We start from the raw sequence: 26895 nt of genomic DNA, 5'->3' as shown, positions 1-26895 counted from the left end.
CAGGACAAATCTCTCTCACCCGCCAGGCCCATAGATGCTCAGACCCAACCAAGTAAACACACAGAAACTTATACTGCTTACAAACTGTATGGCCTTGGCAGGCTTCTTGCTATCTAGTTCTTGTATCTTAAATTAACCCATTTCTGTTAGTCTATAAGTTGCCACGTGGCTCATGGCTTACCAGTACCTTACATCTCACTTGTCATGGCAACAGCTGGCAGGTCTCTCCCACCTAGCCTTCTACTTCCCACAATTCTCCTCCTCCTTGTCCCCCCTACCCTATCCTTCCTGCCTTGCTACTGGCCAATCAGCACTTTATTTATTTTAACCAATCAGAGCAACACATTTGACATACAGAACATCCCACAGCACTTCCCCTTTTCTTTTTTTCAAAAAGCAAGGATTTAACTTTTATATAGTACAATTTCAGATAACAAAACTATTATCAAGCAAGAATTACAGTTATAATATTAAAGAAGATATCCTATCTATGTTATATTTGTAAGTCTAAGGTTGGTTGATTATTATGTCAAACATATTTTTACAGGCATATTGTTAATTTACATATTTCCTATAGAGAAATGTTTATTTGTATTTCTGTCTAATTTTCATTTAGCGTATGTATCAGCATTTTATTCTTTGTGTTAGCAATTAACACTACATAAATTAACATTGTGTGCTATAGTGTACTTCTGTACCCATTTTTTCAGTTGCTGTCCCAAATAGAACAAGAAAACGGTAAAGGGCAGAGTTGGTTGTTAATCTGGGACATCCACACCCTTGCACATTAGCAGTCTGGCTCCCAGTCTTCTTGAGGCTAGATTGCAATTCTGTCAGTAGATTTCCTGAGGCTTTTCCTTGCAGATGGCAGATTGTGGGGTTTCTTCACTTCCACGATCACAAAGTCAGTTTCTCATAGTAAATCTCTTTCTCTATATTCCAATAGATCATCTTGAGAATTTTTCCAGAAATTCGTGACACAAATCACCATGACAAAAGGACATTTCTGTGAGAAGACTGGACACAACTAAAAATTAATATGTGGTATCATAAAACAATATACTAATGTGTTATGGATATCAGTGTTGCAAGAAAAATAAATGTGAGGTAGGAAGAGCAAGCTAGAAGAAAGTAGAACAAGCAGTCATTTTAATGCCATCCAATCAGTTGAAGGAGTCTATAGCTGAAGTCATCCTGTTCCTGCCTGGCCTCCACATTCCTCAGACCCAAGCAAACATACAGAGACATATTATTTATAAACTGTATGGCCTAATGGCTCAGGCTTCTTGCTAGATATTCTTATACCTTAAATTAACCCATTTCTATAAATCAATACCTTGCCACGTGGCTCATGGCTTACTGGTACTTTACATGTTGTTTCTCATGGAGGCAGCTGGCAACGTCTCTCTGCCTCAGCCTTCCACTTCCCAGAATTCTCCTCTTTCCTTGTCCCACCTATACTTCCTGCCTGGCTACCAGCCAATCACCACTTTATCAATCAATCATCCACAGCAGGAGTCCCACCTCAAGACTATTCCAGTGACAATAGGGCCTTGACAAAATAAATACCAGAAGGCTAAGCTCCAGAAAAATGTGTTCTGGGAGAAGTTATTTAGCATCAAAGAAAGTGGGAGATTGAGGCAGCAAAGAAATTAGATAGTATCACTCAAAACTATATGTGTAAACGCAATGGTTGCCAGGGTTCAATTTTTAGAAGATAACAGACTACTGGGGACGTGGGAGGAATAAAGGGTTGTCCCTCATGCCCCATCTTCTCTTTCTCTGCTTCTTCACTAGGGATAAGATCACTTGCTCCACCATCTGCTACTGCCATTACTACCTGCTCCCTTCACCAAAGTTATTTGAGTTGGACCTTCAGTTGTTGGCTAAATAAGCACTGTCTGGATAAGTTAATTGTTCCAGCATATCTTTGCAGAAGTACAAAGCTAGCAAATAGGAAAAGATGGAGAGGAGAGACCGTGGGAGGGGAGGAGGGAGGAAATGGAAATGTGGGAGGGAAAGAGGGAGGAAATGGAAAAGTCAAGAGAGGGTTGGAAGGAGAAATAAGCAGAAGCCTGATTTATATACTTGACATGAACTTCTGGAAATCCCAGATTTACTTGTCTTTGTTTGTATTCTGCTGCTGTGATAAAACACTGACCAAAAACAACATGAGGGAGGATAGAATATTCTGTTTATACTTCTATGTCACAGTCCATCACTGAAGAAAGTTAAGGCAGAAACTCAAAAGGGAACCCAAGAACAACTGCCAAGGGATGGTACCACCCACAGTGAGCTGGGTCCTTTTACATCAATTATTAATCAAGAAAATGCCCCAAAGACAAATTGACCCCTTGTAAACATGACTCAAAAATACATCACTATTAAGCTACAACTTTTTCCTTGTCTCTAAGATCTCATATTACTATGACAATACAAAATACAATCCAACTTTTAAACGTCCTACAATCTTTTAAAAGTTCAGCATTTTAAAAGTCTGGGGTCTTTTTAAACATCCAATCTCTAAACTGTTGACTCCTATAAAATATAAGAAACAAGTTTTATACTTTGTTGTTCCAAAAGGAAAGAACCAGGGTACAGTTACAATTGGATAAAAGCAAAATCCAAAATCTAGAAGTATAACGTCATATACTGTAGCTCTGTGTCGAGTGTCTGGAAATAATTCACTCATGATTTCTGGACTCCAAAGGGCTTGAGTAGTCCCTGCTGTGGAATAATCCTCTTGTACACTGTAAACATTTTTCACTTGAATTAGTTTAATAAAATACTGATTGGCCAATAGCCAGGCAGGGAATATAGGCAGGGCAACCTAACTAAGGACAATGGGAAGGAAAAAGGCAGAGTCAGGAGCTGCAGACAAATGCAGAGAAGAAAAATGAGAATACTGTACTGAGAAAAGGTACCAAGCCATGTGGCTAAACATAGATAAAAAAAAAATTATGGGTTAATTTAAATGTAAGATTTAGCTAGTAACAAGCCTGAGCTACAATCTGAGAATTTGTAAGTAATATTAAGCCTCTGAGTGGTTATTTGGGACCAAGTGGTCAGGACAGGAAACATCTGATTACACATCCCACCTCCTTAGATCCCCTCCACAACACCCCCAACCACAGAGCTTATCTGATAAGCTCAGTACATTTCTCTCCACTCCCACTGTGTTCTTGTTGGTCATCCCATATGCCTGGCATATCAAATATGCTGGGGCCTCCACCTTAAATGAAATTGTACCTTTACCAATAGTCTCTCCTGGCCTCTCACAGTGTCAAGCTTTGGCTCTGCTTTATGAATCTTTCTTGCCTTCAAAACCAGCACCCTGTGGAAGATTCTTATGTGTTACTTGCCAATTTCTTCTGCCAGTTTGGTGTGAGCCTTAGTCCTCCACTGGAGCCTAGCTTCTGTATGCTGACCTGGAGGAAATACTTTCCAGAAGACTTCACCTCAATGATATAGGTCTCTTATAAATCACAGCTAATTCATTAGCCTCAGCTGACCAACATCTATTATCCCAATGAAGCACAGGTTTCACTTCCAAAGATCATTAATTCAAATATGTCACATTAATAGACAAATGTTTTTGAGAGACTCTCAAATTTTCTTCTTGTCTCTGTGTGTTGTGGCATAGGTGTGTGGGTTCATGCGGATCCATGGAAAGAAGGCTCAGAGGCATGTTAAAAATGAATCTGGCCTTTCATAGTTGCAAGATGGTCCAGCCTCAAAGGACTGAAGCACTTTCCCTTCACCTAGGGCATTTTTATTTTCTTTCTATTTACAGTTTTGTCAGTTAATTTCTGCACCTTCAAAGCAACCTAAAAGGAGCTCCCAAAGATAAAATGCCAAGTGCAAATTCCTTGATTTCTTGGGTACCATTGTTTTCCAGGTTTCCTGAAGCAAGTTTTGCATAGGCCTTTGATCCTTGGGAGACACTCATTCAAGATTCAGGCGATAAGAGAAACAAAAGGTATAAGAGAAATAAAAGGTGTTGGTAAAACAAAGGAAAGGTTAGGGCTAGGTGCTACTCTCTAGAGTCAGGCCAAGAGTAGCTCAGCAGGAATGCAGCCCCATCTTCAGAAACTTTTCAAGTTTGGACTCCATTGTTTAAAACTCCCTCAACATTCTTATCATCTAAACTCTCACAATAATAACTCATTAAGCTCTGAGCACTCAATGGACGTTTCCTGCCAAAAACTTTAAAATTCTTTCACACACACACACACCCTCAACTAACACAAAAATCACAGTCAGATCCATTACAGTCATACCTTACTCTTGATCCCAATTTCTGTCTCAGTTGACTTTCTTTGCTGTAATGAAACACTAACCAAAACCAACTCCAGAGAGGATAGGGTATTTGGCTTATTCTTCCATGTCACAGTCCATCATCACTGGGGGAAGCTAATGCAGGGACTCAAGGAGAAGCTTGGAAGCAGAAACTGATGCAGACACCATATAGAAACACTGCTATCTGGTTTGCTTTTCATGGTTTCCTTGGCTTGGTTTCTTACACAACCCAGGATCACTTGTCCAGGGGTGTAAGTTCTCCCACTGGGCTGGGACCTCCCATATCAATCATTAATCAAGAAAATGCCCCATGTCCTTGCCCACAGGATAGTTGTCATTGAGACAATTTTCAATAGAGGTTCCCTCTTCCCAGATGACCCTAGTTTATGTCAAGTTGTCAAAAGAAGAAAGGAAGGAAGGAAGGGAGGGAAGGAGGGAAAACGGAGGAAGGAAGGTTGAAAGAAAGAGATAGAGCGAGAGAAAGGAAAGAAGGAAGCAACGAAGGAAGGAACGAAGGAAGAGAGAGAAAGCAAGCCAGCCAGTAAGGACTCAAGCAGTATCAAGACTGTCTTTAACTTAAGTCTTCAGTGTATCTGCTGATTCCCATGAGCACCCCTTCATTATCCAGTATTAATGGAAGGAACGTTTCTTTTAAAACAATAAGTGATCAAAACAAACCCATTTCTCCGTGTACATTCACAGACTTCATGAAAGATCTAATGACCAAATTCCAGGAAATGACTTGGAGGTAGGACAGTTAATTCTAGCAAATAATATTTTCTTTTGTGAACAAAAAGCAGAAGTTGTCTTCTCTACTAGGACTCCCTTCTTGTCTTGAGTATGACTTGTAACTTACAGTTTTGGAAAAGACTGAGCCATTTTATACATGTGGTAACAATTCTGCCCAGAGCTCAGTAACAAGGAGAGCATAGGACTATAAAAGGTAGAGAAGCTGTGCCCAGAGAGCCAGAGAGATCCAGAGAGTAGAAACATACCCCTGAATCATCTGGCAAACAACACTGATGCCGTTGCTCCGTGATGAATTGCTTATTTGTTTCTTTATTTGTGGATGTGCGTGCTATGCATGTGTGTGTTTACATGGTACGGTTTGTGTGTTTTTATATAATGCCAGTATTTCCTGTCAGTACAGCTAAAATGAATATACCTGACAAAAGGCATGGCATTTAGAAAGAAAAAAAAAACTTCAAAATTCTTATGTATTTTAAGTGTATTGTGACCCGTGCATATCACTAGTGACTTTCACTTCAAAAACATATGGTATCAAAAAGTTACTGGGCTGGACATTGAATTGCAGTCATGATACAGCCAATAAATAGCTGTGGGACACTGTACAGGTCATTTGACTATTTCAGAATCTGGATTCCTAATTAGTAAGTTGAGGCTAATGATTCACTGAACTAATAATTTCAGAGCCCTTTAGTGCTGGGCAGTGTTTATGTGAGAGCAGTAAGAACACACACAAGCCATTACATCATACAAGGCAGACATGAAACACACAGCTGTGCAACATGCATTAGTGACTTTCTTTGTACACATGATCACAGTAGCTTAATTCACGAGAGGTTGATTTAGCTTACAGTTTAAAGGATGCAGTCTCCCATGGCTAGGAAGGCATGGGAGTTGGGACATTTCAGCCTTAGGTGACATCAACTTGGACTGCAACCTGAACAAAGCCTGGTAGGTTAGGAAGGAAGCAGAGATCAACTGAAAACAGGGACAAGCTGTCACTTTCAAGGCCTTCCCTTAAGGACCTGTGTTCCAAAAGATCAACATACCCTCCAAAGTGTACCACCAGTTGGAGACCAAGTCATCATCTGTCACTCTTGTTTTTTCTCTCCAATTATTTTAGGATCCATTTTTCATAAATTCTGCATCCTCAAAACAAACAAACAAACAAACAAAAACCCAGCCAGGCAGTTGTGGTGCATGCCTTTAACCCCATCACGTGGGAGGCAGAGCCAAGTGGATCTCTGTGAGGCTAGAGTGGTCTACAGAGTAAGATCCAGGACAGGTACCAAAACTACACAGAGAAACACTGTCTTACAAAAACAAAAACAAAAACAAAAAACAAAAAACAACAAAAAAAGAGCTCCTGTCTATAAATGTCTTGAGTGTAAGAGCATTCAGTCATGCTTATTGTTTTGTCTGGTGTTTTGGTTTATCATTATTATGAAAACTTTCTCTGATAGGATTGGCATCATATTTGGTGTCTTAGTTAGGGTGTTCATTGCTGTGAAGAGACACCATGACCTTGGCAACACTTATAAAAGAAAACATTTAATTGGGGTGGCTTGCTTACAGTTTCAGAGGTTCAGTCCATTATCATCATGGCAGAGAGCATGGCAGTATGCAGACAGGCATGGTGCTGAAGAAGTAGCGGAGAGTCCTACATCTTTCAGGTAACAGAAAGTCAACTGAGACATTGGGAGGTATCTTGAGCATAGAAAACCTCAAAGCCCTCCCCTACAGTGACACACTTCCTTCAACAAGGCCACACACACTCCAACAAGCCACACCTAATAGTGCCACTCCCTATGAGATTAAAGGGGCCAATGACACTCAAACCACACCACACTTGGTTTTTGTTTGAGTTTGTAACGGTTTCATTTCTCTTGCATCTGTGTGCTGTTAAGGACAGATCTGTGAGAATGTCTGTGTTGCTAAAGAAGGGATTCTTTATCAGGGTGATACTTAAGAATTACCTCAATGTCCAGCTTATCCAAAACAGTCTAAATCCTTTGCGTCCTGTGCTGACCATAACCCTGTATGTTCTCTGCATGGCTTTGGAAGTATTTCTTGCCAGTACTCATTTATTAATACCATTTCTTGAATGATTTTCACGTGAGTGCTTAAGTTGAAGGAACTTCCAAACAGGTTGAAACATCAGCACAAGGAAGGTCTAAGTGAAACTTAACAGAAGCTGTAGGACTCACTCTGTGCAATGGAAAGCAGAATAGACCTTAGGGACCTGTGAAGCTATCTGCCCTTATATTGCAGAAGAGATTTTGCCTATGCATTAACTGGGTGTGTATATGACTGAAATGATTATGGGCATAAATAACTATGGGAAGCAATATGTGTAGAAAAAGTGAATATGCAACCTATCTGTCAATCAAAATAGGGAACCACCCTTAGTATGCCCTTTAGTAACCACATCTTCCTTCTGTTGGACATACAAGAGGAAATCCAAAAAATAATTAGGCTCTGAGAATTTCCCTCGTGTGGTCTGCTGTACTATCCGTCTTCACAGTGTGCCCTCTAGGGCTCTACACTGCCGCTTCCCTCTGAATAAAGTGATCTAGTTCTGTTTACAAACCAGTATGAGCCCTTACTTTCAGTTCTTTGGTTGAGAGGCTAAGAACCTGGAAAGAACAGACCACACTCCAGCCGCTCTTGTGAGAAAGCTACTTCAGGAGTGGTCTGGGGTCACTGCAACATTTCCCTTCCTCCTTCAACCAAAGGGAGACTTGAGAACCGCCCTCCGCTTTGCTCAAGAGCCAAGATGTAACTTCTGAAAATCCTTCTTAATCCACCTCCAGGAAGTATCTAAAACCAACATTAAAGAAGCATATTTCCGTTCCCTGGCCTACTAACTGAGACTGTTCGTTTGACCCGGGATTTTGTTCAAAACTCAGATCCTTGGACCAGGCTATAGTCACCATCTCCATATCCGGGGAAGCCCTGAGTAGTTGAAAGGCCACTTCTTTGAGGGGTTGGAACCCCAGCCGCTGTTTACTAATCTCAAGCAAAGTTTCAAAACACGATGCCCTAAAAGGAGTAACACCCCCCTTAATAAGTAGTTGTGAGAATTATAGCTGCGTGTTGTGCAAACAGATAATCAGTTGTAATAGTTCTTGCGGTGTTAGTTAGCACCATCTACACCAGCCCACTAGACTGCACACTACCTATTCAGTGTTGCCACAGCAGGTCAGCGAGGGCTGTGTCCAAAGTCATCCAGACACTTGGAGGGAGATATGAGGGGGAGGGACCCAAAAGTTTTGCTGTGGCAATTCCAAATACTTAAGATGTTGTCCATTTTACCACACATATTAGACGCCTGTGTCTGCTTGCTTTCAAATCACTGCATGTGCCTTTATAAGGAGCCACCTACTGCTCTATACCCAGACAGTGGGTATAGTTAACTGTAGGAGGGAGTAAGGAAGGGCCAGACTTCCTGCTGAGTGGCTCTGGGTCTTCAGTCTTCTTCCTTAATCTCCTTCTTAACTTTCCATCTGTCGCTTGTCCACCTACAACAGAAGCGCAGCCATCCAGTCCTCGGAGCTTCCTGGGGAGCTAAGCTCCCAGCGCTAGGGCCCGGAGGGCTGGCTAGGGCGGAGCTCGGCTTGGGGAGCTGCAGCCCGGACTCGGCGGCTGGGGCCTGGCCACGGGGGCGCGCAGGGCTGGCGCGGATCTGCCAGCACGTGAACTCCACCTCCAGGTTGGTTTGGCGCCGAGCGGCGGGGCTGCGGTCTCCACCCCGCTCCAGTGCCGCCTCAGCCCTTGGCATAGTAATCTCAGTTCCTGATCGCGCAGGGAACTGGCTCCCGGCTGCAGCAGACCGCGGCATGTCCCCCAGCATCGGTGTGGCCCAGCCGGGGCTGGGAATACACGTGCGACTGGAAGCCTAGCACCCCGCAGGCAACGGGCCCAGCCAGGGACAGCCCGCCGGTCGGAGCAGGTAAGCAACCCGCGGCCTGAAAGGAGCCGCCCCCGCGGCCACCTGGCCCAGTGGCCAGCCTTGGGACAGGAGCTGGCAACGTGCCCTGTGCTGGTGAAGGAGGAATTCGGTCCCACATTTTGTTCGTGGATCTTTGCCTGTTGCTCACGTCCCCAGCCCATCCTGCTTCCCAGGCGGGGCGGTGTTCCCCGCAGGTGATGCTTTTCTCTGCAAGGTTATTGCTCTCTTGAGCTCTGACCCAAAGGTAAAGGGGAGAAACCGTTTGCTGCTTCAGACCTGGGAATCCTAATAAGTAGGATATGCACACAGCAAATATGCGAAGAGGGGCGTGTGTGTCTATGTGTGCATGTGCGTGTGTGTGCGTGTGTATGTGTTTGGCATTTTTATTATTTTCCTATGATTATTTCCGGTAAGGTAAAAAAAAAAAACAGTCATATGCATTATTCATAGGTTTACATGCGTGTGTGTGTGTGTGTGTGTGTGTGTGTGTGTGTATTTATTAATACATTTGCATACATATTTATTCCTGAGGTAGGAAGGAAGAGAAGAGGAAGGTTGGGCTGAGGCTGATAAAAAGGGAAGTCATTGTCGAGCATGTTCAGTGTCTAGAGGTGAACTTTGGAACCACAGTAAATCAAGGCAGCGACTAGAGGTGATAAACCCTTCTCCGGGTAGATTAGAGCAAAAGTCTGAGATGTTCATCCAGTACACAGCAAATCTTCTTGCTTCCCAGACAGATGGAAAAGGCAGTCGTAGGCAAGATTTTAAACAGTGGACAAAAGGGAAGGAGAGAATTCGTGCTGGTAAGTAAATTAGGGTGGAGGGAAGTCAGATCAGACTTCAGGGGTTTGGAGGGAATGTTAAGAGAGATCACTGGTTGCATGTAGACAGTTCAAGGTTAGGATGATGTGAGAGCAGCTGAGGAGGGGGGGGGGGAGGCCAAAGCCTGGAGTAGGTGGGGAGGAAGGGAGTGTTAGGTAGATGCCCAGCTAGCAGCCACCTTTTCTGAAGGTGTCTGCTTTTTTTTCCGTTTTCACAGCACATTTGTTCAAGATCCGTAGGTCCATGCTTTCATTTTATTTTTTCATAGAATCTGGGTCATGGCAGGACTGGAAGAAACTGAAGTGTGTACACCACCAGAAAGATTTGGAGAGAGGGTGATTAAGGCTTAGCTCATGAAATATTTACACAGCTCTTGCGTGGGCTTTTGTTTGCTCTTGTTGGTACTTCTGCATATTTTACCTTGATAATGCTTTGGGTGTACTTCTCCTGAAAGAGACTATTTTCTCAGTTATAGACTAGTCTTTCCCTCCCGTTGTGTTCACCCTTGGCCTGCCCAGAGGAACAGTTATGGGAATAAAGATCCATGAGTCACAGTGCAAAGAAGAAAATCTCTATTGCTTGCTCAAATGGCCAGAGTTTACACAGAAAATGTTCATGGATGAAGAAGAGTACGGAAGAATTTGTTTGTTTTATCTCGTCAAGTTTGTGGTGTGTGTGTATGTGTGTGTGTGTGTGTGTGTGTGTGTGTGTGTGTGTGTGTGTAGTGGGGGGAACTGTACTGATTGTAAACAGGAAAACAATGTAGTAACCACCACTGTTATCACTAGTCTAGACATTCTGTCACTGAAATGGCGCCAGGAACTCAAGGAGACACAAGTAGACGGCTGCGGTGTGGTGTGGTGAGGCTCACCTAGCCACCCAGGGCTGTTGGGAACATGGCGCAGCACAGCAGGGTGCACTCACAGGGTGGAGGGATAAAGTACCACCTAAATCAGGTCAACCACAGTTGGTGAGGAAGTGTACTTCAAGTAGAATGTCCTAACATCTGAGTGTTTTCATCGCCTCAAAGACTTTCCTAGCACAATGATTATTAGTTCCTGCAAATTTTTCTTGATTATACCTGCAATGTACTTCAAAAGATGTATTTAGACAATGGGCTCCAAAAAGCCAGTTTATGAACTAGGGATAGATCCTATTCCTGCTGTCAGGGGCCCCTCAAAAAGATCAAACTACACAACTGTCTCACCCCTGCAGAGGGCCCAGTCCAGTCCCACGCAGGCTCCACAGCTGTGGGTCCAAAGTTCATGAGTTTGGTTCGGTTGTCTCTCTAAGTTTCCCCATCTTGGTCTTGATGTCCCTTGCTCATAGAATCCCTCTTTTCTCTCTTGGACTGGACTTCCAGAGCTCGGCCTGGTGCTTGGCCTTGGCTCTCTGCATCTGTATCCATCCATTACTGGATGAGGGCTCTATGATAACAGTTACACCTTGCACAGCCTTGATGCAGGAGGAGGAGCTTGGACCTGCCTCAGCTGAATGTGCTGGGCTTTGCTGACTCCCCATGGGAGGCCTTACCTTTTCGGAGGAAGGAGTTAAGGGGTGAGGGGGTAGAGCTGTGGTGGGAGCAGGAGGATGTATGAAGGGGGGATCTGTGGTTGGTATGTGGGATGAATAAAACAAATTTTAATAAAAAATAGATGTATTTAGAGACAACTGTACGTCACTGTTGGAGCTCTGTCACAAAATCTGCCACTTCCAGGGAAGGCATCAAATATCAGTCATAGAATCACAAGGGGTAGAATGCTGGCTTCGGACAGGGAGGGTGCAGTTTCCCTCACAAACTTGCACTACGGCTCTCCATAATGGCTGCTTCCGCCCTCTGTGCACTCACCCCTTCATTCAGTGGGCCAGTCACTGGCTCATTCATGCTGTCAACCTGTATTTTCTTGAACAAGGCATGATCCTTGAGTGTGACATACAAGAAAAATAAGACACAGTCTGCACTTACAGCACCTAATGAAGTGATGGATGACGATGGCCAGGGGACTGTGGGAAGGCGTTGCAGAGGCCAGGTTGAGGAGGTGAGCAGCACAAGGCAAGTTTCCCAGGAACCAAAACAATGAGAGCTGCTGCCCTGGTTTAGGGGAGAGGGAAGGGCCTTAGGTAAGCAGAGGCCCAGGAAGACAATCCTGTGAGTCCATAAAGGTAAAAGATGAGGAGAGAGAAGGCAGCAGGCTATTGCCAAGCCGAGTCCAGAAGGGCTTCTACCTCTCAGCCTTCGGGATGCCCTTCTGTTTGGAGACAATGAATCTATTCATGGTGAGACTGTTCTAGATTGTGGTTACCCACACCTATATCCTCCAAAGATCTCCGAATCATAGCTAGCTTCATCTGCAATCATTTGCTCTGAGGAGAGAAAGGTCTTCAAGTAAGCCGTGACTTTCTGTGCCTCGGCTGCTTCATCCCCAATGTCTCCAGTATCACCACTTGGCATGTTGTAAAAGTAAATGAAGGAGGAGAGATGGAGTTTTTAGAAATGATTTTAGAAATGGAGGAAATCTTTCCTGTTTTCATTTTAATTTGTGTTCATTTGCTTCTTTACTCATTTGTATTAAGTCATGGTCTTGCTCTGTAGCACAGACTGCCCTTAAACTCACAATCCCCCTGCCTCAGCCTCTCAAGTTTGATGAAAGTAGATATGCACTATCACACCCAGCTTGGAAATCTTATTTTTATGATAACAGAACTCAGGGATAAAGGATGGATACAAGTGACTACAGAAAGCATTTAAATATCTCAAATCACTCAGTAAAGCAAATGCAATAGACCGATAACAATTAACTCTGGAAAGTGGATCAAAGAAATCCCAAAGGGCACATAGAAGTGTTTGTTAATTGTAAGTGAGAGAAATAGTTATATCAGTAAGTAACCTTCTAGACCTGGACTTTTCAAACCTCAGGCACAAAATGACCATGGAATCAGTTAAGTGAATGTGATCAGCATTTTTGTTGTTGAATATACCGGGGAGGAAGATAACATATTAAAGCAGATGTAGCCCAGAGAACTTTTAAATGCTATGTTGTATGTAGGTACATAATGAACCACAATGTAAGCGCATACCTCCTACTCCTCATGTCCTGCGTCGTCTGGGTGCGGCTGCATAAGGTAATAGAGAGGCTTCTGGTTGCAAGATGCAGCCGTTGCACTAAGATTCCCATCCAGGCTTTTATGCACGGTCCTGAGCAGCAGAGCTGCATCACTGAAAAGGCAACACCCAGGAACTGACCATATGTGTCCACAGAAATTCCCTCAAGTGCAGAATTCATCTGAAAAGCTTCAGCAAGGAGTTGGAGCTTAAGTTAGTTTGCAAATGATATGTGGATTCAAGTGGGTAGTGAGAAAAGGGTGGTATGTAGGCATGTAGAAGATAGATATTTACTATAGAGAAACCATCAACGTGTGAATCATCTCCCAGTTGCCTATTTCTCACTCCCTACTCTCCATCCCCATGCCACTCTGCCTGGCAACAGCAACACTCACTAATGAAGCAAAACTCTGGAATACTACACACTGCTATTAATGACAGCCTTCATGTCATTCCCAAGAACTTTAAACTTGTTCTCCCTACAGGTCTTCTGCTATATGTCATTTGCCCTACACCGTTCCGTTCTTCCCCACCTCCCTACAACTGCTGTCTTATTCTCTATTTCTGAATATAGAGCATTTTATGTTGTTGGTTATTTTGTAGCTAAAATTTATCTTCTTAATACTTCAACTTTAGGGAAAATCTAGCTGGAATGGTCATTACAACATGAATCTGTTCTTTCCTGCCATTTTTCCCCTGTTGCAATCATTTCCTGGTTGGACCTAGATTCAGTTGAATATGATAATTGAACTGCTAACTATTGACAAGATGTACCAAAGTGTAGCATGACTCATTTCTCAGAACACAGCTACAATCACTGGAACAGAGGGGGTAGGGGGTGGTCAGGTGATTGTCAATTAAAAAAGCAAGCACTCATCATAAGCAGAATCCCAGGCCAGGCACCATCACTAAGCAGCCACAGTCCCAAAGGGAAGCACACCATCGGCCATATTTTCTTTCCTTTGGATTTTTTGTGTTATGACTATTATCTTAGTTTAATGTTTTAATAAGTTCGTGTGAAATTCTTGGGTTGGCAAGATGGCTCAGTGGATAAAGACACATTCAGCTGAGCCTCATGATCTGTTCTATCCCCACATTTTGGAAGGAGAGAACCTCCAGGGAGTGCATCCCCTACTCCAGGTATATACTGAAGAAAAAAAGGAAGAAAAGAAGGAAAGGAGGGAGGGAGGGAGGGAGGGAGGGAGGGAGGAAAGGGTGATAAAAATTAAATTTTAAAAAGGGCAGTTAATACCTGCATGTTCTGCTGTGGGTGGCCTAATGGTTATTGTGAGGAGAAAAGTCACAGAAGAAAGGTTTTGTGCCCCTGAAAGCTCATTGACTTTCCTCTATCTCTTGCTGGAATAAAACCACATTGTGATATTGACCCCTTCTGAATGAAGCTATGCCCTTACTCAGAACAACAGCACTAGGTCATACAGATTCACCAGCATGAATTCGTTGATTTGGAGTCAAATATGAGAATTTCAGTGTTTTTCTACTCCATCCTGGACTCCATGTTCATCCTCCTTTCCTATAGTGGAGTGTTTAGATTAGTAATAATCTCAGAGTGTAGCATTTCATTCAGGTTTAGGACATTGATATTGGGAGCTGCATTTGAATTGAGGAGACATTCATGAATTCCATGGGGGAAATATCTATATAATCTTATAGTTGAAATGACTTAGTGTGTTGAATGCCAATGAGATAATCACTCGAAACTTCTGGGAATGTGTTGGAGTTAATAACATAGTGACAGCATTCCACTGTTCAAATTTGTAATTAGGTTGTCTTATTTTGAAGCCAGCCATAACTTAGGACCAGATCATTAATGGTAGGCAGTAATAACTGACCCATGGCCAGAGGGCTAAATGAAATGACCTCTTGCTTCCTAATCTGAAATCCAGAGGTGAAGCTTAGAAATCTGTAATCTATTTAAAGGTTCCCAAACGATTCTGATAGCCATATTTTGGAGCATTATATAGTTACAGAGGAGTCCCTATGAAGTCTGTAGCATATCTTCAGTCACATTATGTTAGAGCTAGGTGCAGGGCCTGGTAGTGGTGGTGGTGGTGGTGGTGGTGGTGGTGGTGGTGGTGGTGGTGGTGGTGGCAGTGGTGGTGTGTGCTGTCAGATCCCCTCTTTGGAGGCAGAAGAGCCTAATTATGCAGTCTTTCCTCCCTTATTGAGGGTGAGTAAAATATGCCTTTCTACATCAGAAGCTAAAATGGAAGGTGAACAAAAAAAAATATGTATTTTATTCAGTATCTCTCTCCTACAGAGCCACAATTCAGAATGAAAATCTGGAAGCCATGCCCAATTTTGCAGCATGGAGAAGTTGTATAGTGTACTCACTAATAAGGGCAGTGTATGGGCAGAACCGGTTATACTTCAGATCATCTCTGTCCCCATAGTCCAAGATGTTAGTAAAACCATGGAGATCAACTGGATGGCGTTCAGCACACCAGGTTCCATTCAGGATGTTTAATTCCTGGATCCTAAAGAGGATGCATACCACTCTTGCTACTGACAAGGAAGTTTTCTGTAGTCAGGAATCACAGCTGTGACACTTTTTGAACCAAGAAATCCATTCAGAAGAAAGTGGCAGCCACGTCACAGGCATCTCTAGGACCTCCATCATGTTCCTCAGTGAGGGGCAGATGTCACAGATCCAAGCCGCCTTCAAAATCCACATTTGCATCTAGCAATTTTCTGAAGAAAAAGAAAGATTTGGGACGATACTTAAGCATGGATTGCAAACAAACCATCGAAGTGGGATATCTAGTTTGTGAAGAATAAGATGTTGATAGATTCTTGATTATTTCTCAAGGCTATTGATTATAAATAATATAAATGTTAAGTAAACATATCGTATCAACGGGAAGTTCTTTATAATGTATGCAAATTTGCTTAAGGGAGTAGAGTGCTTGTGTTAATTTTATTTTCTGAGTAATTGGAGCATCTCCCTTTCAGAACTTGTGGACCATTCTGAAGTGTAATCGGCTCTGCCCATACATTCCTCTTAGTGAGTACACTATACAATTCTTCACGTTACAGAATTTGGCTGGCATTGCTTCCAGAATTTCATTCGGGGTGGTGGCTCTGTAGGAGAGAGATACTGAATAAAATAGAGACTTCTTGTTATCCACACTCTATGTTAGCCTGTGATAAGGGTGTGCTTTCTCATGATAAGCTTTTGTAAATTGTTCAAAAATGCAATCCCTGTTCATTGTGAGTTCCATTTTGTTCAGATCTGGTCTATGTCTTCGCTGTATGGCATTTAGAAATAAATGCTCATTTCTTCTAAGTCAGTTTCTCAGTGCACTCAGTCATAAGTTGAAGCTCTTCTATTTCCAAAAACCCTCCTTGATTCTTGAGCACTGTATGTGAAATTCTTGAATATATAGCCTGAATGTTTGACGTGTGCTTAATACACCATTAGTTAAGAATGCCTTTTTAAAAATCTCTTCTATAAATTATTTCTCTTTAAAAATGAAAATCAAAATGAAGTAAATAGAGTTTTATGTGGAGATAGGTTTCATGTGGAACATTTTCTGGAAGCAGTCAAAGAACAGAAACCTGTCAGGTAGGGGGTAGAGGCTGAGCTCTGAGTAGGGGTATGAAAATCTCCACCACCTCGGCATGATTTCTTGTCTTTACATTGATTCTTAGAACAGATGAAGACATCCCAGAGATCTTCACTGCGTGGGCCTCAGGTTTGCTGACATAGGTACCAGCTTAGAAACTGAAACCCATCAGTCTTCAGGCCAGCAAAAGCATCTTAGCCTGCAGGTCTTTGCTTTTCATTAAGTCAACATTCAAAGATGAGCTCTGTTATCAAAACATGAAACACTGGCCCATGGCACAAAGCACGAAGCAGCTGCATGTGCTACCTGCAGTAACTTCCTTACATGTAGTCTCCACTTCCCTGTTGTCTCTCTGACCTTGAGGTTTCCCATAAGTCACTTGTACTCATCCCTTCCACGTTATTCTGAAATAAACTTAGGACTCATAGGTATGGATCTTGGAATTCTGCACTAGGTGTTCCAAAGGTACCATAGAACTCTAAAATTCCATGTCTCAGCTAACTCCCATAAACTGATGAGCTCAAAAAATTTCCATCTTCAAAATATGTAGATTATATAAAAAGCTTAATGAGTGCAAATTGAGTTGACCTAGTCTGTTAGTAGGAGTAGAGGAGTTTTATTTTTCATTTGCTTGGTCGACTGCTTGTTTTTAAGGGTCTTGAAATTGGAGTCATTATCAGTTTTTACAATAATTTATTTGTTCTTCCTCTGAAAGAGCCATGGCTAGGATTTTATCCTGAATTGCTTTACATAATTTTAAATGCATCATATGTTTACATATAGCATCATATGTTTATATGCCATATTTGCATAGTCTTCTGAAAGCTCAGAGCAAATCCTAGTCTTTGGAGTAGGGGTACTTGAGTAAGTCTTCCAAGAGTAGCATGGATGCATGCATATCCCAGTTCCTGGCTGGGTCATGTGAGCTGAGCTATGTTCTCTCAGAAGACAGTTGGCTGTGCATACAGCCCTTCTCTGAAACTAACCACTAATGCAGTTGCCACTGAACATCAGAACTGTGCTGTGGATATAGATAGGATTGAGGTGACTTTGTCAGGATTAATGAATTTGTGTTGCAAATAAAGACAGATGCTCCTTTGCTTATTTTGTTTGTTTTTTGTTTTGTTTTTGTTTTTGCAGCAAGGTCTCCAGTATCCCAGGCTGGTCTCTAACTGGGTGTATAGTTAGTTGGAGATGACCTTGAACTTCTGATCCTTCTTCCCCTACATCCAGAATGTTGGGTTGCATATACTTCCCTGACCAGATTTTCTGTGGTGATGGGAATCAAACCCAGGACTTTGTTCTCCTTAGGCACTCTGCTGATTAAAATGCACCTCTTTGAGACAACAGGATGCTAACTAACATCAGGCCAATCTTTTAGTGGCAGAAGCTGCCTCAATAGCTCTGAAGTCACTCATCCTTTCTCCACTTTCCTTCCTCGTGAGCACTTCACAAGCCACCCCCACATCAGACCTCCTACCTTACTTCTAAAAACATCCCCTCATCTAATTATTAATCCTGAAAGTGTCGGTGCTTTGGCAACGTCACGCCGAGAAGGCAGTGCTGAGAATAGTAACCTTTGAAGGGATAGAGGACACAGTACTACATCCACTCCGGGCTCTCTGGAGAAGGAGCATTTCCTTGTACCATAAGGAGTGTGTAACTGTAGGTGCCATGCCCTCTGAGGGGTATTGACAGCATGTAGGCTCATAATCAATAAAATTCTTCAGAGATATTTTTTCATAGTAAAGGTAATATAAGTTCAATATTTTTGTTAAGAAACTGATCTATAGATCTCCTACTGATTATTTTGGTATTTGAAACTGCAGTGGTGGCTGATTAAAAGACTACCCCTGCAGGTTTTGTGACTTCTGAATGGAAGGCTCCTAAAGATAATATGTAAGACAGGATGGGTGAGGGATATGTCAGTTCCTTCTGCTTTATAGATTAAAGAAAAGCATTGCTCGATTTATTTGGGAGCTGGGTTTGAAATGTGGCTGGAAGATGCCCTGATTGGAGGAAGTGCAATTCCTTGGTCATTAGTCCAAGCATATTGAGCCTGTGCTATGTGCTAGGGATCCAGAGTCAAAGGAAATCGTCTAAAGCTTTTAAATAATCCCCAGACTCCGGGAATACTGTTATCAATAATTGATTCATCACAGTTACAATGGGCCGTTTCCCGGTCAACATCTCAGGAATTCCCCTGGTAGCCTGACAACAAGCATGCTCCTCTGTGCCCTGTATTTCTTTCTTCCTGTGGGCACCAGCAGTTAAGCTCAGCTTCTGCGCATCCTCATAGTTTCATCACATGTCACGTTCCTTTCTTCTCTGATAGGTCAACCTGAAAACTAGAAGTAATCTCAATTTAGTCTTAATGCTTCAGAAAATAAAGCCTCAGACACACATGTCTTAACTATGTGTCCAAGTGATTCCATGACTGTTAAAAGCAAGAAACAGGACAAAGTGGGAGCCAGGAGGCAGACAGAAGAAAAACCTTCCAGTTTCTACTGGTGGCTAGCGTTAGCACAGGAAATCTCTTCCATGTGAATTTGTCACAACTTCGGTAAAACAAGAAAATAGCTAGAAATAAGATAAACAAGGGTGATACTATTACAGAAATCATTTTACTATCAACATAATATAACAGATGTTAGAAATGGTTCATTATTCTGATAAACCATATTGCTAGAATGGCCGGTGATGCTCCAGTAAATGTTCAGAGTGTTTGGTGACCGGTTTGGATAGCTGCTTAGACTTGGGGACAGTCTCTGCCCTAAGGCCTCACTAGTGGTGTTGCCCTTCCAGAATGCTGGAAATGTCCAGCTGTTTCCATAGCTGCTCTCTAAAATGCCTGGGACCCTCTTGTATTGCACCCCACCCCTGCCCCCATCTCGGTGCCACCTGTCACTCTTCTGGAGCCTCATCTCCAGGCCACCGGCCTGCTAACTGAAGTACTAACTCACACCTCTGGCCTCTGGAATTTCCCTAGGGTGATGATTCCCGTGTCTAACTGAGAGGAAGGCGTCCTTGCTTTATCACCCAAAAGGCAAGAGAGAAAGAAGGCTAAAGGACAGGGTGCCACTTCTGCAGTGAAAAAGCAGCCAGACCTGTGGGGGAGATGTGGGATGGAGTGAAGAATGAGCAGGAGCTGAAAGAGACCTTGCAGGCACCCAGCAATGTTGGCTTCAGGCAGTAGCAGAACTCTGGTATGTTATATTTTATCTGTCTAGTTTGTAAAAAATGGACAACATAGATTATAACTCATACAACTCTCAAAATGTTCTCCCAGACTCCCCGTCCGTGTCATTCTGCTGAACCCCTTCCTCATGAAAGGTAGAAGGTTGTACTATTAGTCCCCCATTTTAAAAATGAGGAAACAGGTCCCACAAACTATTCTGGAGAGGGCACTGTACGTTCATAATCACCCAGCCACAAAGCTAGCTTCCCCATGGCATGCAGGGAGCTGTCCCTCAGAAATCATCAATAGGAAGGACTAACCAGGGTGTTATGAACAGATTTCTTCCCACTCGGATTTCATTTCATGGTACATGAACAGGAAATATGAAAACTTCTGAAATAGTTGTAAGACATTTTTAAATAAATGGATAAGTTCCAGGACAAGCCTTTTTAGTCTGTAAATCATTGTATAGGCAATAAACCCAGCAAACATGACTTTATCAGAATATCCAGGTAACACATATGTTCAGCAAACAACATTTCTTTGTTTCTCAAAAGCAAAATTAAGTGCATTCTCTAAAGTCACGTGCACAGGCCAAACACACATGTGTGCAAGCACGTGAACATTCACATGCACAGCAAGAAAAAGCCAGGCCTGTATTTTGTTGAACTTGCTGTGGACTTTGGACTTAGGAACTATTTATAGAACTGGTGTTTCCGAGATTGATCTTTTAATCTTAGGCGTTCATTACTCAGAAATGTTAAGCAATGCCCTATGATAGCTTAGAGCTAAGTGTTCTACGTGAAAACTAAAAGCTGAAAAAAGAAAAATTTATGCACAGGAGGCTGGAGAGAGTCTTTAAACTCTAATGCTAGGCAAATACTAAAGGTCTTCCATATTGTTCTTTGTGGCGCTCACTATGGAATCAGGGACTCATACATGCAGTGAACCCCCAAGCTATGGTTCTGATGCAGTAGTGGAGTCGAAATATATTTATCTCTGTCATCTTTGAAGATGAAAATTAACTTTTCTAAAAAGTCATTGATCTTTTCCTAGTAAATTGGAAATTGAAGGAGTTCTCCTCAGGGCTGGTCTTGTCCTGCGCCTCACCCTCTGGAATTCTTTCACCTCCAATATCATGTCAAAACCCTCTCTGTTGCAGGAGGTGGTGGCCCAGGACTGAGCCCTGTGTGTCTGGAGACTTCCAGAGTGACCTATGAAATGAGCTTAGATAGTCACAGGTTTACTTCTAAGTTTAACCATTATGAAAGTATGAGTATGTCTTTTAAAAACATGTTGACAGGCATGCCGAACCTGTGATTTCATGGGTAATACCCCATATGCAGAGGCCAGTCTCTTTTAAATAGGTCAGTAGCTAAAGTCGATTTAATAAAAATATTCACTAAAAATTACTTTAGATAAGTAGCATATAAGAGAAGATCAATGTAAATTGGATAGAAATATGCAAGTGACACAGCACGCCATGCTGTGGGCTTCAGAACCTGATGCTCATCCAGTTCCTACTGTGGCTGTCAGCTCCAGTGTGTGCTGCTTTCCCCCAGTCCTTCACGGCTTTTTCTTTAGCTGTCTCCGTGTTCACGGAGTTAAGATGCCCTTGACACTTTTTCCAGTACACATCTTTCTTATCTATACCCTTCTGCTCACCTTGCTTTCATTCACTAATAGGTGGATTTTTTTAAGGATATGCCCCATGGAGTGCTCATGCTCTAGGCCAGCAGTTCTCAACCTGTGGGTTTTGAACCCTTTAGTGTGGGGGTTGGGGGTATGGGGGTCATCATGACCTTTCACCAGGATCGTCTAAAACTATCAGAGCAAACACACAGATTTACATTACAATTCATATCAGTGGCAAAATTACAGTTACAAAGTAGCAATGGAAATGTTGTGGTTGGGGGTCACCACAACATGAGGAACTGTATTAAAGGGCCGCAGCCTTAGGAAGGTTGAGAACCCCTGTTTGAGGTAGTGTAGATACATAGGAAAGCTGCAGCATTCTGTGCGTGTGAACATCTGCCATTCACACTGAAGACAAAGCTCTTGAGAGCCCTGGACCTCTGCCATAATCTTTTCTTTGTCCTTCCTGGATGCTTAGAGATCTTTAGTAGGAAGTTCCTTCATTGATAACATGCACTGTAAGAGACTCCTATCACAAACCTCAAGGTATTATGAGCATGGACAAAGGGGCTCTTATTTTCACAGCTAGACACAGAGTCTCTGAAGCCACTTTAAATACAGTAGGAGAAACTGGTACTGATTTAGGGGTATAAAGTAATTCGATTTTGTTCACATGGAGATTTTACAAGGCTAAGACACATGTAGTAGAAATTTAGCACATCAGTTTCTTGGAATTTAAAAAAATCAGCTACATTGAGATGGGAACTAGATTTCAGTAGTATTTCATTGCTTTTTTTTTTTTTTTCATATAAATTACCCCCCTGATAAATGGTTCATGTGTAACTATTATTAGGGCTGGTTTTTTCCTTGGGAATTTGCCCTCGGGGAAACATTGCTGAACCTTCAAATGCTCCTGAACGAAGAGAACATACATTTTCAAGAGCATCTGTGTAGTGTCACATCTGCTTTACGCTGGCTGGCTGGCAATTCCTGTGATTTGAATTGGTGAAGAGGAAATAGCTGTGGTTTCCTGCCGGAGTTTCTGTACAATAGTGAGAAGAGCAGGAGAGGACCTAGGTCCTTGTGGTTGCTTGCTCACACAGTGCTGCTCTTTTCTCTTTTGTGAATAACAGGAAGCCAAAATTTGTACTTTACTGATTTCAACTTATGTTCAGTAAGGACTCATTTCTGTGCCAATATGGAGAGTATAAAATAAAAAGATCCCTGCCTTTAAGGGAGTAAAATCCTAACAAAGAAAGTAAAATATCAAGAACTTAAACAAAGAGAAATGAAACAGTCACAGGAAAATTTATCCACATTTACCGCAAACAATTGTGATAAACTTGATTAACTGGAATTGTTTGCAAATTTTTCATGTTATACTTTATTGTGAGTAAACATAACTCTGTGGGTAGCATGATATTAAGACATGTTTTAAAGGAAGAACTAGTGAACTCTGGTAGTTTGGGTGCTGTATGGTAAATTGGTTGATTATTTTTGAGACAGGGTCTCACCATGTAACCTAAGTTTACTGTGAACTTACTTTTTAGCCCAGACAGTGTAGAACTCGAGGCATTTCCCCTGCCTCAGCCTCCTGAGTTCCGTGGTTATGGGTCTATGCCACCATTCCCATAGTTTTTAACCAAAAAACTAGTTATTGAACCGAAGTACAAATTATTTCGGCAATTTTTCTGTTCTCTTACCATGAACCAGACTCCCAGTTTCTCAACTCATTACTTGGGGTGTGTGTGTGTGTGTGTGTGTGTGTGTGTGTGTGTGTGTGTATGTATGTATGTATGTGTAAATGAGTGTGCAGGTAAGTATGCATGCAAAAGCCAAAGCAGGACATCAGTTGCCTGCCCTGTTGCTAATAACATTATTCCCTTGAAACAGAATCTTTCACTGAACTGAAGCTCAGTGACTGGACTGCTGGTCCACATGATTGCCCTCCAATACTGAGATTACAGCATCTATGTCTGGCTTTTCACATTTTTACATCAGATGCTATGGATTTAAACTCAGGTACTCATGAACATTCTGACTACTGAGCCATCTCCTCTGCCCAGTCTATTATTTTTGATGTGAATAGAGGATAAAACCATATTCTATGCCCCTGTCACAAAAAAGGGAAAATGAAATGATATAGTTTGGAATTATATAACATTTCTTTTTGTATTGACATAATTTTTAAAGATTTATGTTTATTTATGTGTAGGAATGTTTTACCTGCATATATACATATGTACATGTGTGTGTGTGTGTGTGTGTGTGTGTGTGTGTGTGTGTGTGTGTACTACATGCATGCAGGGCCTGGTGTCGACAAAAGAGGCCATTGGACCACCTGGAACAAGAGTTACAGACCTGTTGTGAGCTGCCATGTTGGTGCTGGGAGCTAATCTGGGTCTTCTGCAAGAGCAGCAATTTTTATTAACTGCTAAGCCATCTCTCCAGCCCCTATCATCATTTTTAAATGGGTATGCATAGAAAATTTTATAACCCACCACATACTCTGGACAGGAAAGACTTTATGGAAACTAAACAGCTACCACAATACATAATGGTGAATTCATTCTAAGTTTTACATCCTATCCATAGTGGGAGCCCCAAGTTAGTGCATCTTTTGTCTTTTCCGTAGGCCCAGGAAATCCACACGTGAAATATTTTAACATTCCATTTATATCATACAGTTCTCCCCTTTCTAAAGCAGGCAAATAAAAATGAATTATTTCAACAAGTATCCATGAAAACCACTGAAAATTTTAAAATTCATGAAAAAAGGCAGAAGGTGCAGTGGTTTAATTGAAATTCTTTTGCCATCCCGAAGGGGTAAAATTAAGCAACAGTACATACCTCGGTTGTGTTGGTGAGTGTGTTTGTCTATTCTGATCCTATAGAAACACTCCAGTCACACCAGTCACTTGCCTGTTTGCTTTGGCTAGAGAGGCTGTGCATCCTATGTGTAGGAGAATGAAGGCTTGCTTCCTCCCCCGCCCAAAAAAAATGGAGGAGAGAACAGTCATAACCAAGTAGAGGGAGGAGGAGCACTGAGTGTGGCCTTACTAAGGAAATAGAAATATTATGGATCTAAAAAGACAAAGTTTTCAAATTTTATGCTTATGATGGCAATGGTTTGGGAAAAAAGGAGGTGTGTGTGGGTGGGGGGGGGTAAAAACCCTGACAAATACCATGAATCACTGGGACCTCTCTTATTTTGCTAGTGGGTATCTGAGGTCCTGGGACTGCAGGGGCTCCTAGATTTCTATAGTTATGAAGATGCAACTAAGTTAAGTCAGAGTGAGGGTGAAATATATTTAGTCCATTAGCTTAGCTTCCAACAAAGAGCAAGGCCAGTGCTGTTCCCTCCTTTGCTTGCATAGCTGACTGACCTGGGGCTCCTTGTTGCTGCTCAGGGTTTTGAAACTGTTTGATATTACATGTCATTCGCCTGGACGAAAGACCAGATCCTACATTTGAAACATGGTTTCTAGTCGATGTGTATTGAACATCAATGAAGTAAAAGAAACCAAAAAGGCAGTCCATCAAGGACTGTCTACTCTCTTGATGGTGATGATGGTTCTTCTTCAAGCCTTTGTCGGAATTCATAGACCTGTATCCCCTAAAAAGAGCAGACATAACTGGATATGAATGGTTTTCATTATTACAAGCACTAAAATCCAACTTAGAATTGTGGCCCAGAGTATAGTAGCCTCTGAATACTATATACGTCTATGGAAATGTGAGTTATTCGGAGAGAATGCTTATCCTGATGCTGTTAAAATGGACCTTAGATTTGAGCAAACATCTCCATTGCCTGGGATAATGCCGCCATGTTAGTGCTCTGGTAAGCACGTGTGTGAGCACCATGTGCAATGTATCCAGTGCTGTCCATGTGACTCCGGCATGCTTCGTCCCCGCACTCAGACTAGGGAACGATGCCTGCCCATTTTTCTGACTCTTGAGCTACTCAGAGTCCCCATAAGATATGGGACTTCTAACCTAACGCGAAAGAAAGACGCATGCCTCATTAACTCTCATCCCATCAGATTGCAGCAAATCCTGTAATCAGCATTGCTTCCCTGCATTGAGGCTATGGAGAGAGGGCTATGAGGAAAGGATTATTTCACCAAGACTGGCGTCTTTCCAGAAACTTAAATTTTGGCAATTCTAACCTCTTTGAGAAATGAGGTTTTTTTCCCTTGCCATTCTCACAAGTTTTTTTGTGCACATTGCCAACCTCTGTGTACCGTGCTTTGGGATGGATGAGAGGGAGGTGGGGAGGGAGGAAGGGAGGCAGGGAGGGACAGCATGGTCAAGGTAAACAACACTTGTGACAGAGCCCAAGCTGAGGAGTACAGGCCAAACCTCTGCCACATTTGAAAACGGGAACGATTCTTGCTGGCTGCCGTCCAAGCAGATTACTGGAAGCAATGTTTGAGAGCAGTGTTGGAAGCACCATGAACAAGGGGAGCTTTTTCACCATGGCCAGCCACTGAAGGGTTTTTGAACTCAGACTAATAGGATCAGACCGATTTCAACAGGATGTCATTTGACACAGTGAGACTGTGAGATACCCAAACCTCAAACTTGACTGGGTATCAGCAGCCACTGGACTGTTCTATCTGGAGAGCAGGAGGCAAGAGCTGGGACAGTGCTCTTAATTTGACTGCTATACTGCAGCACACACACCACAGTGTCTGAAGCTGTGGGTATCAAGGACGCCATCACTATGGATGTCTGAGGAAGGCCAGAGAGTGCTGTGTGGCTGAGCTGTGCAAGGATGGTTGAGTCTCAACGGTTGCTGTCAGGAAAGGTTAGGGGTAGTTCTGGAAGACATGAGGCAGGAATTGGTGACTTCATGAGTAGAGGCAGGAAGGGCACCAAAACCACCAAATGATGGAGGAAACATTGGTGATGTTAACACAAATAGAGATACCAAGACAGAGAGCTCATGTAGGTAGACTAGCACTAAATCCAGTGGCAGATGCTGCTTGTGGCGTACAGGCAAAACACTCTGCTCAGCTGCCCAGTAGCACATGGAGAGCTGAACAGGAGAGAGTGGGAAGCCTCAAACTGTAGCCAGTACCATTAGACACTGATTCCTTCCCAAGGACAGAAAGTGGGAGTCTTAACAAAGGGAATTCAGAGTCAGAGAAAGGGAAGTTGAAGTCAAAGCCACAAAGAGGCCATGTACCAGTGAGAGGAAGCACCAACCAGAAGTGACAGTGGCCAAATGATCCCAGACATAATAGCAATTAGGAATACGATTGGGCTTGCTGTGGAAAGGAAATAAGATCCAGCACTAAGCAGTCTCAGACGTAGTAGGCATAAAAGTAGGAGCAGTTACTAGCCTGCCATGCTGTCATTGAAAAGGCACACTCGTCTTCCCCAGGCTTTTCAATGGCTTTTGAAAACTGTAACTCAGATCTTATGAGTGTTGTGTGTGATCCCACTTTTCTTCTTAAAAAAAGAAAAAAAAAAAATCCACAGGCTACATTTGTTGCATAATAACATCTCCTGACCTTTAAAGGGTAAAATGATGTTGCTCGCTCCAGTTTAGAAGAGCTGTGTAGTTCTG

The 26895-nt window shown here is 42.5% G+C and overlaps 1 protein-coding gene across 3 annotated transcripts in view; it reads left to right on the top strand.

Moving 5' to 3' along the window:
- The first annotated feature begins 8510 nt into the window (after window positions 1-8510).
- Gprin3 (GPRIN family member 3) overlaps window positions 8511-26895 on the top strand; it is a 68066-nt gene continuing 49681 nt past the window's right edge. For all 3 annotated transcript variants that reach the window (XM_036180943.1, XM_036180942.1, XM_036180944.1), the window contains exon 1: window positions 8511-8998. The gene's annotated coding sequence lies outside the window, so the exon portion shown is untranslated. The remainder of the gene's footprint in view (window positions 8999-26895) is intronic.

Source organism: Onychomys torridus, chromosome 3 (genome assembly GCF_903995425.1).
Source record: "Onychomys torridus chromosome 3, mOncTor1.1, whole genome shotgun sequence".
NCBI lineage: Eukaryota > Metazoa > Chordata > Mammalia > Rodentia > Cricetidae > Onychomys > Onychomys torridus.
This window is presented reverse-complemented; position numbering and strand designations above follow the sequence as displayed.